This window comes from Balaenoptera musculus, chromosome 3 (genome assembly GCF_009873245.2).
Source record: "Balaenoptera musculus isolate JJ_BM4_2016_0621 chromosome 3, mBalMus1.pri.v3, whole genome shotgun sequence".
Lineage (NCBI taxonomy): Eukaryota > Metazoa > Chordata > Mammalia > Artiodactyla > Balaenopteridae > Balaenoptera > Balaenoptera musculus.
In genome coordinates this window covers 114,805,837-114,825,305 of record NC_045787.1, presented here as the reverse complement: position 1 = coordinate 114,825,305, position 19,469 = coordinate 114,805,837, and positions in this window count along the sequence as shown.

The following is a 19,469-nucleotide window of genomic DNA, read 5'->3' as shown; positions in this document are numbered from 1 at the left end:
AATGCCACACAGAAGGAAGACCACAGCTTTGCAGTAGAAACCATCTGGCAAGTTCCTTCTGCTCACTGAGTCTGTTTCTTCATCTGTTAGGTGGGGATGATAATACCTACCTCAGAGAACTGTTGTGAGAACTAGATGCTATAATGGTTCTAGAGTGCCTAGCCCTGTGCCTGGTCCAGATTACACTCCCCAAATGGCAGCAATTGCTGCTTTATTATTATTAAAGTCCTAGCACAGTGCCTGGCATCACCAGAGGACACGCAGAGTTACAGACCTCCTTTCAATTTTGGGGGGATGATGGCAAACTACAGATCACACAGACATCTCCCTGAAGTCCCTCTCTCCTTGAATTCTTCTGTCTTGCTCTGCTTCCCCCTCAGTCTGTGAGGAGGCCAGAGTCAGGGAAACTATGATAGCTGGTTGGTGGCGTGATGGCATTTGAGAGATAAACTGTGACCTCTGCCTCCCTCTACCCTTGGTGGAAGCTGGATATGACCTTTTCTCATCACAGGACGGAAAGTTTGAGGATGCTAATCGAAAGCCAGCAGGCTTCTTGCACTGGAAGAGCATGGACTTTTGATCAGTCTTCCTTGGGGTGTGGTCCTTTGTAGAGACAGGGCTTATTAGCCTTTGATTAGGCAGGACTCTTTCTACTGGAAGTGTCAGAAACCTCCCTCAAATTCTTAAGTAAAAATTGAGTGCTTTGACTCCCAGACTTGAGGAGGATTCTAATCAAAGGATCGAAGGAAATCCGGGACCAAGGGACTGGAACCAGGGACTTGGCATGAAAGGACGTGCTCTCCCATGAAGAAAATCAAACCTGGTGGTGTGGTAGAGTCTGGGCCCACTCTTTATTGGGAGGTCAGGAAAGGTGGATTATGGACAGATCTGTGGATAGGGCAGCTCCAGGTAGAAGTAGTGTTATAGCTGGTATAAAAGCCCAAAGTCAGGAATAAGTTTGTGCAAGGAACAGAAGGAAGCCAGTGTGAGTGGAGAGCAGTGAGCAGGAAGAGAACTTAAGAAATGACAACAAAGAAGGAGGCAGGGGCCAGAGCATGAAGGATCTTGTAGGTCAAGATATGGAATTTTTATTGCATTAAAAGGATTGTGGGAAGACTTTGGAGGGTTTTAAACAACAGAGGCAGTTAATCTAACTTATGTTCTTATTTTATTTTTTTAAAAAATATTTATTTATTTATTTATTTATTTATTTATTTATTTATTTATTTATTTATTTGGCTGTGCCAGGGCTTAGTTGCAGCACGTGGGATCTTTGTTGTAGCATGCATGCGGGATCTAGTTCCCTGATCAGGGATCAAACCCAGGCCCCCTGCATTGGGAGCAGAGTCTTAACCACTGGACCACCAGGGAAGTCCCTCAACATATCTTTCTGGGAGACACAATTCAATCCATAGCAGACATCAAGCAGGCTGATAGGTATAGTAGGCTGAAATTCAAAGGTGAAGTCTATTTTGGAGATACTAGTTTGCCAGTCATAAAAAAACAGCCATGGGACTAGATGTAGATAGAGAACAGAAGAGGTGTTAGGCTGAGCGCTGGGACTGTCTAATACTTAGTGGTTTGTGGAAGAGAATGAGCCAGCATAGGAGACTGAGAAGACGTCAGTGAGGTAGAAAACCAGGAGAGTATGGTGTCCTAGAAGTGAAGGGGATATCATGCTTCTTTCTTTCTTTATTTTTTTAACCTTAGTGGGGTTTTTTTCATTTTTTATTTATTTTATTTTTTATTTTTAATTAATTTTTATTGGAGTATAGTTGCTTTACAAGGTTGCTAATTTCTGCTGTGCAGCAAAGTGAATCAGTTATACATATGCATATATCCAATCTTTTTTAGATTTCCTTCCCATATAGGTCACCACAGAGCACTGAGTAGAGTTCCCTGTAGGTTCTCATTAGTTATCTATTTTGTATATAGTAGTGTACATATGTGGGAGATCATGTTTCAAGTTGGAAGTGAAGTCAACCACGTTGAGAAGTAGCTCTCAGACCTGGCAGCATGCTGACCATTGATAACCCTAACATTTTAATTTCAGTGGAATGGTGGGGATGGAAGCCCACCTGGAGGGGCTGAGGAGAGAATGTGAGGGAGAAAGTGGAGATAGGAACTATATACAACTCTTTCCAGAGGTTTTGCCATGAAGCACAGTAGAAAAATTGGGTGGTGATACAGGAGAACATGGGGTAATGGGAGGGTTGTTTATTTATGTTTTAAATCTGGAATACATTAGAGAATATGTGATACTGAAAATGTTCTTGTATAGCAGTTGGCCGTTGATGGAAGCAGGGACACTCAAGCCACTGTATGAAGAGGGAAGGTAGATCATGTGAGGACACATACAGGTAGGTAAGTAGAATTGCTGCTAGGAAAATGAGGGAGCACTTCTCTAATTGCTTCTATTTTCTCCATGAGTCATGAGGTGAGGTCATCAGCTGAAAGTGAGTGGTGAAGAGAGTGAAAAATGTTCAAAGACAGGAGAAGTTATAAAGCAGAAGTTTTAAAGAGTGAGAAAGTGAATATATTAGAGGAGTATAGGAGGATTACAGAACAGTTAAGTGGCCTCTTTAGAGTTCCCATTCAGAGTTGGGACTCTTTCTAGACATCTTTCTTCTGGGTCTATACCTCCGTTGGCCCTATTTAGGTCTTATGCTTATCTCTGGTCCAGTCACTGTGCCCAGAGGATGAGATACTGTAATCAAGCAGACCTGGGTCACATACTTAGCCCTGTGACTAGTGGGGCTGGTGTTATGACTGGCAGCCCCACCAGAACCACATGCAGTGGGAGAGGGGTGATTCCGCAAAGAAATCAGAGATGTTAGACAGACAGAAAGCAACAGATGTCCACTCTCCCTTACTGCTCTCACAGGGTTGTCTTGAGGTCCAGTGAGACAGTGTCTGTGAAACTGCATTGTGGGTTGCATAGCACTACACAAGGTGAGGGATTATTAGAGTAGCACTTAGTAAATGATAGATTTTTTAACTTGTTCACTCAGTGAACAGTTACTGAGCCTCTAAAAAAGGCTTTGTGCTAGGTTTATGAAAGAGAAGAAACAAATCATGAATCAGATATGATCCTCCCCATAAATATGCTTGTACTTTAGTAAAGATGTATTAGTCAGCTTTTTCCAGGTTATGATGTGATAACAAACAACCCCCCAAACTTTGTGGTTTATAACAGCAAAGGTTTATTTCTTGCTCATCAGCTTCAGGTTAGCTTTGGCTCTGCTTCAAGAGTCTAGTACATGTCATTCTTGTGGCAGAGGGCAGAGGATACTGTGATGGCTCTGATCACTTCTATTCTCAATTGATTGGCCAAAGCAAGTCTCATGACCAAACCTATGACAATGGGGTAAGGAAATATCCTCACTCTACAGGGAGGTACTGAAAGTCACATGCCAATATCTGGCAATTTATATTACTTTTACAGAGAGGAGAAGTGAATAATTGGGAAAAATAATATAATCATCATAAAGGGATAGAAGTACATGAATACTCATTATACAATAGAAAATGATCAGAGCCCTATGATCCAGGGCATTAGGAACTCAAAATGAAGAGCAATACTCTCCAGCTGGGGAGACCAGAGAAGAATTCTTGAAGGAAATGGCTTTTGGGCTGGGTTTTGAACAATACCAGAGGATCTAGGTGGGTATAGAAGAAGGCAGGGCATTCCAGTGGAGGAAGAACAGCATGAGAAAGCTATAGAAGATAGAAAGTAAGATACTTAGACAGGGAATAGTGAATGGTTTAGTTAGCCTAAAGCAGAGAAATTGGGAGGAAATAATGGAAAGATAGCAAAATGAGTATGTCTGCTGGCCTCCAAAAGCATACAGAGGGTCTCATCCCCACCCCATCCAACTGCCCAGCCAAGGGTTCCTGGACCAGGAGAGTGCCTGCAGTTGCTGGTAAATGAGTCCAGAGTAGATGGGCCTTTGACTAGACTCTTCTGCCCTTGTTGGCTAGTCCAGGTCCTAGCCCAGAGTCAGCTTCTCCCTCTCTCAACAATCTCTTTCTTTTTTTTTTTTTAATTAATTAATTTATTAATTTATTTATTTATTTTTGGCTGTGTTGGGTCTTCGTTTCTGTGCGAGGGCTTTCTCTAGTTGCGGCAAGCAGGGGCCACTCTTCATCGCGGTGCGCAGGCCTCTCACTATCGCGGCCTCTCTTGATGCGGAGCACAGGCTCCAGACGCGCAGGCTCGGTAGTTGTGGCTCACGGGCCTAGTTGCTCCGCGGCATGTGGGATCTTCTGAGACCAGGGCTCGAACCCGTGTCCCCTGCATTAGCAGGCAGATTCTCAACCACTGCGCCACCAGGGAAGCCCTCAACAATCTCTTTCAAAGTTTTGTTAGAAACTGGATTCCTAATGTTCTTATAAACATTTCTATGGGTTTTCTGTTGGCTTCCTCTGCCTGTGTCAGCCAGCCTGCTATCCAGAGGATACTCCCAAACTGGGAGACATTAAAAAGAGGTCTCTCCAGAAGCAGTAAGATGGAAGAGATGACCTGGTGGAGCACCCAACCTGGCAAAGAAAGCCTCAGGCTTCATCCTCCTGGCTTCTCTTTTCTATTGCAGCAGTAAAATGGGTTTTTGTTTTGTTTTGTTTTGTTTAGAATAAGATCCCATAATTTATTTTGTTCATAATGTCATAAAAGAAAAGTATAATGGCTCTTTATAATTGCATGCATTACAGTATGAATTTCATTGTTTTTGGATTCAGCTTATTATTACAGCAATGATTTGGGTTAAATGTCATATAACGAAACTTTCTGCTTCTTATTGTGTGATAAGAACGTGATGCTCAGTAAAATTAATTTTATAACAATCTTGTTTGTTTTCTTTGTAGTTATCAAATGCAGTACACAGATGGAAAAGCTTTGTGAGAGTGGGTCCTGGCTTATTAGAATTAATGAGCTGCCCACATGGTGGGCGTGTGGTCTAACTGATACTGGCCCTGGACAAGTTTGCACTTTTAATCATTAATGCCCTGAAGCCTGCTAGAAGCATGGAAAGAAACAGACTGACTAGAACATGCCATTAGACAGAGGCAGAGCCACAGGGAGGCCTCCCACAGCCCAGGAGGGGCCTGCCTGGAGACATAAGTGGAGCTCAGGGCCCTATTACTAGGTACAAACCTTGGTGGTCCTGCCTCAAGAGAGGCAGGGAGATCTCTCCCTTGGGTAGCCTCCAATGTCAAACATCTCAGTAGGTGCCAGAGCACATTTCAGGCCTAAGGAGAGGCTTGCATACCACTCATTCCATCATTCATTCACTAAAAAATATGTATTAAGCACCAACTCTGTGCCAAGCACTGGATACAGTAATAAACAAAAGAGACAAGCTCTCTGCTCTTTCAGGATTTCATTTTAGAGAGGGAAGCAGACAATAAACAAGTTAAGGAATAGATCAGTAAGATAAGGTTAGTTAGTAATAAGTGCTGTGAAGACAATAAAAGGGCGAGGTGATAAGAGTGCTTGGGTATGGGGTAGGTTTACTCTAGACTTCTAGCTGGGGAAGGCTGCTCTGCAAAGCTGACGTATCTGCTGAGACCAGAGGCATGGGAAGGAACCTGCTTTGCAACTTGCTGGCAGAAAGCATTCTAAGCATTGAGGACAACAGGAGCAAAGGTCCCAAGGCAGGAAAAGACTGCAATTATTTGAGGAACAGAAAGGAGACAAGTGTGACGGAAGCATAGTGAGCAAGAGGGAGAATGATTGGAGTTGATGTTGGAGAGTTAAATAAAGGTCAGGTTACACGAAGTTTTGTAAAGATAAGTGTGTTAGTCAGTAGGCAATCAGGAGAAATCAGAAATCACTCTAGGGGACTTCCCTGGTGGTGCACTGGTTAAGAATCTGCCTGCCAGTGCAGGGCACACAGGTTCGATCCCTGGTCTGGGAAGATCCACATGCCACAGAGCAACTAAGCCCTTGCACCACAACTACTGAGCCTGCAGTCTAGAGCCCGCGAGCCACAACTACTGAGCCTGTGTGCTGCAACTACTGAAGCCCGCACGCCTAGAGCCTGTGCTCTGCAACAAAAGAAGCCACCACAATGAGAAGCCCGCGCACAGCAACAGAGTAGTCCCCGCTCGCCACAACTAGAGAAAGCCCATGTGCAGCAACAAAGACCCAACACAGGGGCTTCCATGGTGGCGCAGTGGTTGAGAATCTGCCTGCCGATGCAGGGGACACGGGTTCGAGCCCTGGCCTGGGAAGATCCCACATGCCGCACAGCAACTAAGCCCATGTGCCACAACTGCCTGAGAAGGAACACAAGAGCAAGCAATGTGGCCATTGCTAGAGGTGCCATCAAGATGCGGAAAAGAACATGGCTTCTCCCTTACTCCTGCCTTCTAGTCACCAGCCAGTGATTTCAACTGGAAGAACATAACAGGAAGCCAGCTGTCAAAGGAGTATAGGAAATGTGGGTTGCAGGCTCCTAGGTCTTGGGGGACAGCATCGAGGGCAAATGTGGAGCTAGACAACGACACTCACCATCACACCAGGGTAAGGGTATGGATATTATTCCATAGGCCCTCCTTCATGAGCTCTGCATCTGATATGCAGAACAGGCTGCATGGGCAATTTGATCACCTCACTTCACATCTGTAAAATGGGAATGACAATAGTCTTGGGTTTGTTATGAGGATTCAGGGATATAATGTATATAAAATACTTCGCACAGTGCCTGGCACTTAGTAAGGTCTCAATGAATGTTAGCTATGTATGAAGCTATACTGAAAGTACAACCATATCACTTGGGAGACACTCAGCCTTTTAGATGAGATAAAGGTCTTTTTTAGTACTTGGGAAGGTTGGGAACCAACGGTCTTAGGAGAGCTCAGTCTAGACAGATTGATGGGATCAGAGAATCTCCATTTCCAGTTTGCTCCTACAGGGCTCACACAAAAGACCTTTGCTGTGCTCTGCTTCTGCAGTCTCTACTTGGGCCTCAGTGGGAAATACAGAGTATAAGGAGTCTGATGGAGGAGTTGGCTACCAGAAAGGATAATAAGTATTGTTCCAGTTATCTACTGCTGTGTAGCAAAATACTTGAAAGCCTAAGAGCTAAAAACAATCATTTTTTTATGCTCATGAGCCTGTAGATCAAGAATTTGGATGGCTACAGTGGGGGATAGATTGTCTCTGTTCCACAATGTCTGGAGCCTCAGCTGGTATGATTAGAAGGATGTAGGTCCCTCAACAGCTGGGGTCTGGAATCACCAAATGGTCATTCCGTCATGTCTGGTGCCTTAACTGGAGGCCAGAGTACCTGTATATGACCTCTCTAGGTGGTATGGCTTCCTTACAACATGGTGCCTGCAGGCTAGTCAGACTTCCTATATGGTGACTTTGGGCTCTGAATCATGAGTTTTTCAGCTAATAAGGTGGAAGCTGCATTTCCTTTATGACCAAGCCTCAGAAATTTTTCAGCACCACTTCTGCTGCAACCTATTGGTCTATAATCTGTAAGGAATATAAACCCCGGACTCAAGGGGAGGGGAACTATATTCTACCTCTTGATGGGGGAATGACAAGTTCTAGAAGAGCTTATGGGATGGGAAATATTACTGTGGCCATTTTTTGAAAATATAATCTGCCACAGGCCTGCAGGTTAGAACTCACACTTCCCATGGGCCTGGGACATTGTCAGCCATTCTAGGAAAATAAGGTCTGAGCTCCTGAGGAAGATGGGGTCAAAGGCACATGCCCGTGTCTGTGCGCTGCCTTAATCTTCAGAGGAAGCCTCCCAAAAACCCCCAAAAGGAGGTGATGTGGCCCAAAACAATTCCTCAGAAGTCCTCAGAGAGTCCACTGGTAAAACTCAGGGGACACAGGTCATATTAGACAGCAAGAGAGTTGGAAACTATGCTAGGGCATCTCATCTGAGACTGGATAATGATGATGATAGTGACGATAAGATATTTAATGAGTGCCTATTTAGGACCAGGCACTTACATATGTCTTTTTTATTTAAGCCTCCAAAAGGAAATATAGAGCCTTAAAAGTGCATCTTAGAAAAGAAAAAAGATTGAAAATTAATGAGCTAAGGATCTTTCTTAATAAGTTATAAAAAACAGAGCAAAATAAACTCAAAGAATGTCAAAAGAAGGAAGTAACAAGATGAGGAATAGAAATTGAAGAAATAGAAACCAAATATGCAGCAGAGAGTATAAGCCAAGCCAAAAGCCAATTCTGTGAAAACTGAAAATCTCTGATGATACTGATCAAGGAAAAGTTGAAAGAAGACAAAAATAAACAATGTCAGGAATGAAAAGAGGGATATTGCTATGGATGCTTCAGGCATTAAAAAGAAAATGAAAGGATATTATGAATAATTTTGTACCAATAAAACTGAAGATAGGGACTTTCCTGGTGGCACAGTGGTTAAGAATCTGCCTGCTAATGCAGGGGACACAGGTTCAAGCCCTGGTCCAGGAAGATCCCACATGCCGCAGAGCAACTAAGCCCGTGTGCCACAACTACTGAGCCTGCGCTCTAGAGCCTGCGAGCCACAACTACTGAGCCCGCGTGCCACAACTACTGAAGCCCGCGCGTCTAGAGCCCGTGCTCTGCAACAAGAGAAGCCACCACAATGAGAAGCCCTCACATGGCAACGAAGAGTAGCCCCCGCTCTCCACAACTAGAGAAAGCCTGCGCACAGCAACGAAGACCCAGCGCAGCCAAAAATTAATTAATTAATTATTTAAAAACTGAGGATATATGTGAAACAGACAAATTTCTCAAAATATATAACTTACTAATACCAACTCCACTTGAAATAGGAAATCTGAAAAATCCTATAACCATTAAAGAAATTGAATCAGAAGTTAAAAATCTTCCCATAAAGAAAACGTACACTTCACCGGCAAATTCTAATTCTTTAAATACCCCATGGAAGAATTAGTATTCCCTTCTTCAGATAAGGAAACTGGAATTCCAAGAGTTCAAGCAACTTGCTTAAAGGCCAGAGCTAGTAAATGTCAAAGCCAAGATTTGAACCCTGGTTGGCCTGGCTCCAAAGCCAGGAAGTTTAGCCATTAAACTCCCCAGCCTACTCTTCAAATGCTATAACTAACAGCATATATATGTGAACGTGAAGACAAAGCCCTGATGCAAAAATGTGAAAGAGATTCTAGATTTACAGAGATGGAATGTAAAGCTCTTTCTTTACGGGGAAGCCCTAGAAACAAGAATCTAGTTATGCCCACACAGAGAAGGAACCTGAGGATTATTCCCAGGACACCACCCCACCATCTTTCAAGATCTATTCAAATGCTACCACTGCTGTCCTGCAAGGCACCATAAGCCCTGTCCTAAGCCCCATAGCTGCCCCTGCCTCCAGCACCCTTTGATGCCCACTGCACTGTATCTGGGCCTCTTCTATACATTGTCTGCTGTGTACCACTCTCACTAATGTTTTCCTACCTTGAAAACACGTCTTCCTAAGAATACAGACTCTAGTTTGAGAAGCCTGCATATAAAGTTAAATATTGGCACTCTAGGTGATCACTGGGGCTTTGAAAATTGTAAGGCAGCTATCATAGTCATCTAGACCATCCAGAGTATGTTCTTGTTAAAAGGTATTTTTAAAATTTTCACTAAAATAAAAACTAAAAATTTAAATATTCACATAGCAAACATTGTAGTCTCTGAAGATAGATTTTTACCTCTGTAATAGGCATGAACTGTTCCATGATACATTGTTAAGATTTCATTCTCTCTCTAAATTCAAATTAAATTCAGTTTAAATTCTGTGGAACACTAGATAACATCTCTTTGCTTCCTCCTAGGTAATAGGATTATAAATCCACATTCTTTGCCAGGTAACTTTGCAGATTCGTCCTGTGGGTGGAGTGTATTTCTCCATCGCTTGACTCTGGGCTTGGCCATATGATTCATATGACTTGTTTTGACCAGTGGCATTTTATGAGACTTGACACAAGCAGAGGCTTAAAATGGGCTATGCATTGGGGCTGTTACTCTTGTATTTCTTTGTCTCCATGAGATGAACATTCCCTGACTAGCCTGCTGGTCCTGGAAGGAGGATGAGAGACAAATGGAGCAGAGCCAAACCACCCTAGCCAAAACCAACCCACAGCTGATCTCCAAACACAAGTTAAATAAATGCTTACTGTTGTGTGCGCTGAAATTTGGTGGTTGTTATACAGCATTACTGTGGTCATAGTTGACTGATATAAGCCCCTTCTTACCAAGACTACCAGGTCCTCAGATCATGCCAGTTGCTGTACCCCCTGCCTGGGCTGTGAAGTACATCTGAAAGTGAGAGTTCTCAGGCAGCTCCATGCCCTCTGTGACAAGTTCAGCCACAGCAACCTTGCCAAGGCTCCCCAAACTGTGGCCCTTTGTGCTCAGACCTCATAGGCATTCATGGCCCTCAGTGACTGCCTGGGTTTGATTCTCAGATCCATAACCTTGAGCAATTCATTTAATCTTTCTTTACCTCATCTGTAAAATGGAAACCATAATATTGCTTACTTCATAGAGGTCTTGTGAGAAATAAGTGAATGCATATAAAGTGCTTAACACAGTGCCTGGCATACATTAAGTGTGCAATAAATGCCAGCTGTTACTGTTATCATGTATTTGTTTACCTAAATATTCTTCCTCCTAGGTCCTCCTATCTCAGAGGACTTGCATTCACATGAGCTCAAGTTTCTGCTCTGACGGAACCAATACCTTCATCCCCTTCATTCCATCCAACCCTCCTGAATTGGGACCAGCCCTCTTCAATGTGGGAAGCATTAAGCCTCCAGTCCTAAGCTCTGTTAGGAAAGGCTTTATGGAAGTTGTCTTCCATGTAGCCTGATTCTTGCAGCTTCTCCTTTCTACCCAGAAACACACAAATCTTCATGGGGGTCAAAAAAGTCCAAACCTCAAAGACACAAAGTTTGGCTCTCCTCCCAGAATGGGTGAAATGCTTTTCATTCCTTTGAGGTGAGCCTGCAGCTGAGAAAAACTAAACAGGGTTATTTTCCCAATGGGTCATTCTGCTACATCTAATTCTCAATAAATCTTCAGTTCTAGACTGTGATTTCCTTGTCTATGTTTTATTTACTGTGTACCTCCAGAGCTTAGCACAGAACCCACACTTAGTAGGTGCTTGATAAATGTTGGGTAAATGAATGAATAAAGAATATGTGTTATAGGACCAAGAAAATTTCCAAACTAGGGATGGAGAAATAAACATCAGCACCCACTGTGTGCTCAGCCTCATGTCCAACGCTGAGGCCCATAAGGTGAAAGTACTTGAGCCTCAACTCAAGTCCTCAAAGATTTAAGTCTACAAAGGAAACAAAGCTCAACCAAACAAATCATTTTCTCTGTTCCACATCAAAGAGAGCCCACAGAGGTGCTTGGTTTGGAAGCTGCTGTGGGCTTGATAGTGCACAGGAGGCTTAGGGAAGGAAGAGGTAGGATGTGGCCCACGGTTTGAAGGTCTGAGAGGGGTTCAGGCAGTCAGCAGAGGGCCACCAGCTTGTCAGATGTCCAAGAACATCACGAGCAAAGACACAGCACAGGAATGAGTGGACAATAACAAGGAGACCAGGCTGACCTGGCTGTAGGACTTGTGACAGCGAGTCATGGGAAATAAGCTTGGCTATTTCAGGCTGTGACCTGAGTGTGTAGACATGCAAGTCAGGTTGGGAGTGGGTCCTGATGAGTCAGGCAACAAAGAACCTGTTCCTGAGATGAGGTGTCACAAGCATCCATTAGCAGCAGGAGCTCTCTTCCCTCTCATTCCAGGACTAAATGAGATCTGAATTCAAGCCAGAGATTGCAAATATGAGCCCACTAGAGGGGCAGAGCCCATAGCTCCTCTGAGAAAGAGGAATTTGTATTGGTGAAAATGTCTGGTTGCAAGCAACAGGAAAACTCTAGGTAACTTAAGCAAACAATGATGATATTAGAAAGAAATGGGGGTGGCTTATATAATCAAAGAAAATACTGAAGAGGCTATCCCAGGAAGATGAAGAACCAGAACACTGAAATCAAGGGAGATGGGACTAAGTAATAATCTCTTCATGTTGCTGTCTTGGCGATAAATGAATTCCATTTTCATGTCTTTCCACTCAAGACTGAAGGGAGGGGGACTTCTCTAGAGGTCCAGTGGTTAAGACTCCATGCTTCCAATGCAGGGGGCGTGGGTTCAATCCCTGGTCGGGGACCTAAGATCCCACATGCCGCGTGGCGCGGCTCAAAAAAAAAAAAGACTGAAGGGAGAAAAACCATCTGATTGGCCTAGCTAGGGTCATATGCCAACTCCTTGTCCAAGCGAAGGAGGGAATCTTCATTAAACAGTACACAAGATTATAACTGCTATAGCAGTGCCCCAAGTCAAATCCCCAAAGCTGGTGCCAGGGGAAATGGATACTGGATAGGCCAAAACAGTAGTTTTCTACTACAAGACGTGTGCACTGGGAAAACCTAGGGCCCAGTTGGTCTTGGAGGTTGTGGAGAGAGGAAGGATGGCGCAGTTACCTAAACTGGTAGGTACATGTAATGGTTAATATTTTGCGTCAACTTGACTGGGACACAGGAGTCCAGATATTTGGTTAAACATTATTCCCGGGTATGTCTGTGAGGGTGTTTCCGGAGGAGATTAGCACTTGAATTGGAAGACTGAGTGAGCAGAATGCCCTCCCCAGTGTGGGCAGGTAATAATGCTTAACCAGAAATCTGGGCATCCTATATCCCAGTCAAGATGACACATAAAATTAACCAGCCTGCTAAAGGCCCAAATAGAACAAAAAGGTGGAGGAAGGTTGAATCCTCTCTCTGCCTGACTGCATGAGCTTGGACATCAGTCTTCTCCTCTCCTCAGCACTCCTAGTTCTCAGGCCTTCAGAACCAGACAAAAATCTACACCATCAGCTCTCAAGCTCTCAGACATTCAAAGTAGACCACAGACTTCCCTGGGTCTCCGGTTTACAGATGGCAGATCATGGGACTTTTCAGCCTCCATAACTGTGTGAGCCAATTCCCTATAATAAGTCTCACTTCCCATTTTATATCTACATCTATACCTGTATCTATAGCTCCTATTGGTTCTGTTTCTCTGAAGAACCCTGAATAATGCAGTGTATATTTATGACTGGACCCCTAGGCTTCAGAGCTTAGAGTCCACCTCAAGTTCCTCTCTTAGGGGCCTTCAGAGTGACCAGGGTGAGAAATGAGCTAGTGGGAAGAAGGGACTAATTAAGGTTCAAGGTGATAACCCAGGTCAGTATTGAGAAATGAACCCATGGAATTTAATAATTTAATAGTTCTAAGGGGGAGGAGAGAGGGACTTGTCATTTCCAGGATAAGCCAAGCAGGAGCAGGCCCTTTCTCAGTCTCTGAGATGCTAAGAGGGTCAGGGTGCTCTCCCAGCTTCCCCAAATCAAAATGGAATTTTGGAGGATAAAGGGCAGTGGTCAGTACCCACGCAGGGGAAGGCAGGGAGAAACTTCCTACTTCATCTAGTTGAAAGAGAGTCAAATGGAGGCAAGGGTTTGATAGGAAAGTATGATTACCCAGCCTCCCTGTTCCTAAAGCCTGATGCAAGGAGAATGAGGCCATCTGAGAATCCTGATGTTGAATAGCCAGGGAGGAGGCAGTCTCAGGGCAACTGAAATCTAACCCACATGGTTGGAGCCTCCCCTGAGCCTGGCCCCAACCTGGTCCACCTCAGCCTGAGAGACGGAATGAGTTCTGAGCATAGGTGGCACAGGGACTTATAAGCTTTTCAGGAACTAGGTAGGGACGAGGTAGGCTTACAGGTGGGTGACATCAGGATGAAGAGATAAGAAGGGTCTCGATTCACTCTCCATTCTTCTCTGCTCTGCTCAGTGGCCCAGGAAGCTGGCCTCTATGGATAGTATCACCCTGTCTCCTTGCTCTCAGCTCCTTGTTGGGTTTGGCCGATGGGAGGCACTGACAGGAGACAAGCCAATGGGAGGAGAGAGAGGTAGGGGTATTTATTCTCCACCCTCAGCCCCACTGCTGGGCTTTGGTGTTGGCAGCAGCTGTGTCCTTTACAGAAGGCAACTGCTCCTGGGGCAAGGGCTTTCCCACATACAGCTCTCACCAGGCTCTGGCAACACCACTCCCTCCTTTACCCCTTCCCCTTCCAGACTAGAATTGGTAACAACTTTCTTCTGTGGTTAGGCCTTGGGTGCCTCTAGGTCCTATGTTGTTTACTATAACCCCACCCAGGAAATATTCCCTTCATTGCCCCTCTTCAACTTACTCTCTGAGTGTGCCATCTCTTTTCTGTAGGGTCCCTGCTAAGTACAGCCTCTCACTGTGGCACAGCAGCGTGGAAACCTCCAGTCACCTTGGCCCCTTGATGGACATCCCTGCCTGGGGCTGCCCCAGACCAACCCACAAAAATCAAGGAATCTCAATCAAGTGTTCTCTGATATTTGGCAGGACCCTTAAGAGATTATTCTGTCACCTCCCTGCCTCCACACATGGAGATCAGTAACAAGGCAGAGACTGGCCAGCCCAGGAAAGGCCGTCAAGCAAGCAGAGGTCCTTTGGCCTCAGTTGCCCACAAGAATGGGTTCTCTCCTCTTCAGGCCTGACTCAGATCCTCCTGCCACTATCTCATCCTGTTCCTTGACCCTTCCATGGACTCTTTCCAGCAGGGAAACCGGGTCCCGCCTTTATAATCTACCCTTAAACATCAGCTGTTTTCCACTTGCCTCCTCCTTTGCCTAGAGATAATCCTTTTTTCTGTCCCCCCATGCCCTTCACAGCACGTGGGGAGCACGGAGGAAGATTGGGACCCTTCTCTGAGCCTTACACTCCCACCCCAGACCTTGGTTTCCCCAGGAAGCAGCAGGCAGGGGGAGGCCTGTCTCAGACTGAAGACAAGACAGCTGCTCATTAGGGAAGCTGAGAACCGAGGGAGGTGACTAATGGTGTCAGGAGCGGAGCCCAACATGAGCAGAGAAGTGAGCAAAGACATAAGAATTGACTGTGGGAGAAAAAAGAGAGGGTAGGAGAGTCAGTGCACAGAACAAGCAGATTCTAGAGGATTCTCAGGATAAAACAAAACCAGCCTGACCTCTCCTTCCTGGGAGCTGTCATCTTAGGAAAGAGGACTACTCTGTCACCTTGTGAGGGGTGAGGGGTTGTTGGAACATGGATACAGACAGGGATGTTTATTCATTTATTTCACAAACATTTATTGAGTGCCTACTTCACACTGGGGGCCAGCAGTGAACCAGATAAACATAATCCCTGCCCTCATGGAGCTTGCTTCCTGATGCATTTAAAATGCAAACTCCCAGACTTCCCTGGTGGCGCACTGGTTAAGAATCCACTTGCCAATGCAGGGGACACAGGTTCGAGCCCTGGTCCGGGAAGATCCCACATGCCACGGAGCAACTAAGCCCGTGTGCCACAACTACTGAGCCTGCGCTCTAGAGCCCGTGAGCCACAACTATGAAGCCCGCGTGCATAGAGCTCGTGCGCCACAACGAGAGAAGCCCACGCACCGCAACAAAGAGTAGCCCCGCTCGCCACAACTAGGGACAGCCCCCGTGCAGCAACAAAGACCTAATGCAGTCAAAAATAAATTAATTAATTAAAAATAAATAAAAATAAAATGCAAACACCCTACTGTGGTCCACAAGGCTGCACTTGGTCTGGTCTCTATCCTCCTCTCCAACTGCATTTTATGCCCCTCTTCCCTGTCTCACTCTCTCCAGCCACAAAGGCCCTCATGCTGTACCCTGAGCATTCCAAGTACATTCCTGCCTCAGAGTTCTTGCATTGGCTGTTCCTTCTGCCTGGAACATTCTTCTCCCAGATCTTCCTTTCCAATAAAAACAAAAATAAACAAATGGGACCTAATCAAACTTACAAGCACAGCAAAGGAAAACATAAACAAAATGAAAAAAGCTACAGAATGGGAGAAAATATTTGTAAACGATGCGACCAGCAAGGGCTTAATTTCCAAAATATACAAACAGCTCATACAACTCAACAACAAAAAAACCAAACAACTCAATCAAAAAATGGGCATTTGACCTAACTAGACATTTCTCCAAAGAAGACATACAGATGGCCAAATAGGCACATGAAAAGATGCTTAACGTCGCTAATTATTAGAGAAATGCAAATCAAAAGTACAATGAGGTACCACTTCACACCAGTCAGAATGTCCAGCATCAAAAAGTCTACAAATAACAAATCCTGGAGAGGATGTGTGGAGAAAAGGAAACCTTCCTACACTGTTGGCGGGAATGTAAGTTGGTGCAGCCACTGTGGAAAACAGTATGGAGGGTCCTCAGAAAACTAAAAATAGAATTACCATATGATCCAGCAATCCCACTCCTGGGCATATATCCAGACAAAACTATAATTCAAAAAGATACATGCACCCCTCTGTTCATAGCAGCACTATTCACAATAGCCATGATGTGGAAACAACCTAAGTGTCCATCAACAGATGAATGGATAAAGAAGATGTGGTACATATATACAATGGAATACTACTCAGCCATAAAAGAGAACAAAATAATGCCGTTTGCAGCAACATGGATGCAACTAGAGATTATCATACTAAATGCAGTAAGTCAGAAAGTGAAAGACAAATACTATATGATATCACTTATTTGTGGAATCTAAAATATGACACAAATGAACCTATCTATGAAACAGAAACAGAATCATGGACATAGAGGACAGACTGGTGGTTGCCAAGAGGGAGGAGGTTGGGGGAGGGATGGAGTGGGAGGTTGGGGTTAGCAGATGTAAGCTATTATGTATAGAATGGATAAGCAAGGTCCTACTGTATAGCACAGAGAACTATATTCAATAACCTATGTAAACCATAATGAAAAAGAATATATATATATATATGTATGACAATCACTTTGCTGTACAGCAGAAATTAACACAACATTGTAAATCCACTATACTTTCATTTTTAAAAATTTGATAAAAAAATAAATAAAATTTTTAAAAAAGATCTTCCTTTCCATGACTGCCTCCTTCCAGTCATTCAGGTCTCAGCCAAGGGACTTTCCTAGCAGAGAGAAAAGCACTCCAGGTAGCGGAGAAAACTTGTTTGACAATCCTAAGATGGGAAAGATTTGAAGAGCTGAAAGAAAACCAGTGTAGCTGGGGCAGAGAGGGCAAAGGGAAAGGGGAAATGGTTTAGTCTGAGTTCCCCTGAAAGCCAACCCGAAGGCTGTAATCCAGGGAGCAGGGATGAGGATCAGAGGAGGGAGACCAAGGAGAGCCCATATGAGAATTGTATGTATTGAGTTGGTCACAGCTTCAAGCAATCGGGGAGCATTCTGAAAAGACTTATGGAAGGGTCTCAGAAACATAACCTGGGGCAAGTAAGAGGGAAACATTTATCCAGTGCTTCTCACCCTCCTTGTCAAGAGTTGCCTCCATGGTATTATCTACCCTGCCCTTGGCTTTCAGGAAAGCCAAACAGTTCCCTGGCAACAAAGAAGCCCTAGGGCAGAAAGCCAGAGGGAAAGGTCAGGGGCCTGAGGGGAAGGTGCTGTCAGGTTACACCCATGAACTGGTTGAAGTCAGGGTGAAGCTGTTTGTCACAGAAATGGCTGGAATAAAAGGTGAGGCTGAGAGAATTTGAAGTGGGGCACAAGAGGTGTCCCAATAGAGTAAGAGAGACACAATGTGAGGCTGATGGGGGAGGCTGAAGATATGAGGGATGAGCTATGCATGTCAGAAGAGGGGGGTGGAGGTTGCTCTGGGCAGGCAAATGCTCCTGACACGGGTGGAAGGGTGAACCATGGTGGTCTGAGGCCCCAGAGAGGACCTCCTCTTTGTAGGCTGCCTAACCAGGACACTGTCTGCCCTTTGTGTGCTGAGGAGGCCATTTCTCACTTTTGGGGAATTTACTAAGTATATTGCAGCATCCTCCCATGGAAAGGGTGAAAAGGCAGGGCATTTATGTGCTCCTCAAGGTACCCACATGTGACCTGTGTTGGTTGAAAGACTGGGAAGGATTCCCACAGTGTTTATCACAAGACTGTGGTCTGGTGTCTACGTATGCACATTCATTCAGGAATCACTGTCTGTGTACTGAGCATCTCCTATGTGCCAGACACTGTCCCAGGCACAGGGGATGCAGAGGTGATCAAGAGTGCCAAGGCCCCTGCCCTCACCGAGCTCACATCCCAGTGGGGGATATGCAGACTTGGTACATGCTCCGTGCACATTTCAATGTGTATGTGGTACAGGTGTGTGCTGCCTGGTGGGGGCCTACGATGCTACTCTGCTTCCTCCATAATCTCCCTCTGTCCCCACACCTACCTCCTGCTTCCCCCAGCCTCACAATGAAGGCCCCAGGCAGGCAAATGATTCCAACCCCCTTAAGCTGGGGGCCAGCTCATTCTCATTTCTCAAGAAGTTTAATTTTGCCAACAGCCAGAGGCAATGAGAGCAGCTCTGGAAATCTGGCTGCTAGTACTCTGGGCTGGGATAGGCAGCCCAGAAATAATTGCCTCTTTGAGTGTTTTATTGGAATGTGCACGTGCTTCCTGCTTCTTGTGGGGACCATTCCCTCCCAGGGACGCTTCTTAATGTAAGGAATGAATTAGGCCTGTGGGCTGCTTCAAGGTGAGGGTGGAGGGTAGGTCGGCCTCAGGGCTGTACCTTGTCTATCCTCCCCCTTCCTCCAAGGCCACGTAATTCGTAATTCAAGCTGGAGTCTGGAGAACACCTGCAATCCTGTCACATGCACCAAAGCCTCAACACCTTGTGGTCAGACAATTTCCCCCAAGGTCTGCCCCAACTCCCACAGTGCCTTGGAAGCCCCTCGCTGTGCTGCTGAGGGTGGTGGCCCTGAGACTTGGTCTGAGCTCTGAAGACTGCTTTGCTGTAAGAGCCTCCCCCTTGCTGCTGTCCTTAGCTCAAGATGCCTGCTTCTCCTTGCTCTGAGTAGGGAAACAGAATGTTAATGATGATGAGTCCAGATTTTCCTGGGTGCGGAACCAGCCAATGGATCCTAATGTCACATCCTGGCTCAGTCCACCAGATCTGTGATTGTACCAAGATGGCTGCCTCCTCTGCGGCTGTTGCTGGGTATGAGGGGAGTGAACTGGCAGAGAGAGAGTGGAGGGGAAATGACCGTAACGAAGGAAGAGGTTTCATTTATCTGCCCCAAATCTGGTGGGGTCCTCTCAAGGTCATTGAGACTATCTCCCCGACTCCAACCTAGTCAGTGCCTCCCAGCCTCCCCGGGGATCCCATCCCACACCCCTGACTTGCCGGGCCCATGGCTAGGTCAATGAACAATCGGGGGAGGGGCTCCACTTCCATGAAATTATTTCAGCTCTGTGCCTCAGCTGAAATCCTCTGGAGTTATAGGCTTGTTGACTATTTTTTCTCTAAAATAATCACGCTTCATCTAGGTTATGATATGATCTTGAGTGACATACGGAATAGCTGTCAGGGT